Here is a 1,573-nt window from a genome sequence, read left to right as displayed (position 1 = left end):
GGGCCAGATCATGTTCCGTTACCCCCGCGGATCAACAATTGATCCATTACACCCTCATGCTGGCTGTTGTTCATTACCCCCACAGGGCAGCTCTTGTTCCGTTAGCCCCGTGGGTCGCCACACAGGCCAGATTATGTTCTGTTACCCCACGGGTCGACAATAGGTCCATTACACCCACGGTATCTTATTCTGTTACACCCACGATGTCCAGCTCTTGTTCCCTTAGACCTGCGGAACCTTCTTCCGTTTGGCCCGCGGGTTTCCAATTACAGCCATGGACCATTTGTGGCTCCCCCGTGGGTCTCTGATTACACCCATGGATTACCTGCTGCTCGTTACACCTGTGGACACCCACGGACCACCTGCTGCTCCTTGACCAATTGGCCCTCTTCCATCAGCCCCCCACCTGTGGGCCACGTTTGCAGCTGGCCTGCAAAATGGACCAACAATTGTGCCTTTACATTCACAGACCATTATTCCATTACACCCGTGGACCAGCAATAGTGCTGTTACATCCACGGACGAGCACTTGTTCCATTACACCCATGGGCTGCGCTCTCATCTGCGGACCTGCTCTTGTTCTGTTACCCCCACGGACCAACAATTCTTTTATCTGCGGACTGACGGATTACCTACCACTCCGTTTCTGCGGACACCCATTGTTCCTGCTGCTCCTTGACCAATTGGCCCTCTTCCATCAGCCCCCCACCTGTGGGCCACGTTTGCAGCTGGCCTGCAAAATGGACCAACAATTGTGCCTTTACATTCACAGACCATTATTCCGTTACACCCGTGGACCAGCAATTGTGCTGTTTCATCCACGGACGAGCACTTGTTCCATTACACCCATGGGCTGCGCTCTCATCTGCGGACCTGCTCTTGTTCTGTTACCCCCACGGACCAGCAATTCTTTTATCTGCGGACTGACGGATTACCTACCACTCCGTTTCTGCGGACACCCATTGTTGCTGTTGGACCCATGGGCCAACAGGTCTTCTGTGGCACCCATGGGCCACACCATTTGTTAAGCCCATTGGTCCATTACATCCGCGGGCCACCAGCTAGAGCTCCACGGACGTGAACATCTGGATTTGTATTTAACATGCTGAATGTCATTGCCCCGAAAATGTGGCTGAAATAATGTCCGGATTTGTGATTAACTTGGTGAACATAACTGATCCGAAAATGCGGCCGAAAAAACATCCGGATTTGTATTAGTGCAACAATGTCCGAAGTTTCAGATGTAATTTTGACATGGACCAGACAATCCCTTTGGAATGCTCTGAAGTCCGAAATTTTTTATATTACTTCCATCCGGATATAATAATCCCCATAGACTGCACCAATGTCCGAAATTTTGGATGTAATTTTGACAGGGGCCAGACAACCCCCATGGAATGCTCCAATGTCTGAAATTTATACTTCAAGTACCTGAAAATGCGGTCACAAAAACATCCGGATTTGTATTTAACATGCTGAATGTCATTGCCCCGAAAATACGGCCGAAAAAATGTCCGGATTTGTGATTAACTTGGTGAACATCACTGATCTGAAAATGCGGCCGAAAAAACAT

This window comes from Laccaria bicolor, genomic scaffold (genome assembly GCF_000143565.1).
Source record: "Laccaria bicolor S238N-H82 LACBIscaffold_16 genomic scaffold, whole genome shotgun sequence".
Taxonomy (NCBI): domain Eukaryota; kingdom Fungi; phylum Basidiomycota; class Agaricomycetes; order Agaricales; family Hydnangiaceae; genus Laccaria; species Laccaria bicolor.
The sequence above is the reverse complement of the archived record's forward strand: the minus strand, read 5'-3'. Positions refer to the sequence as shown.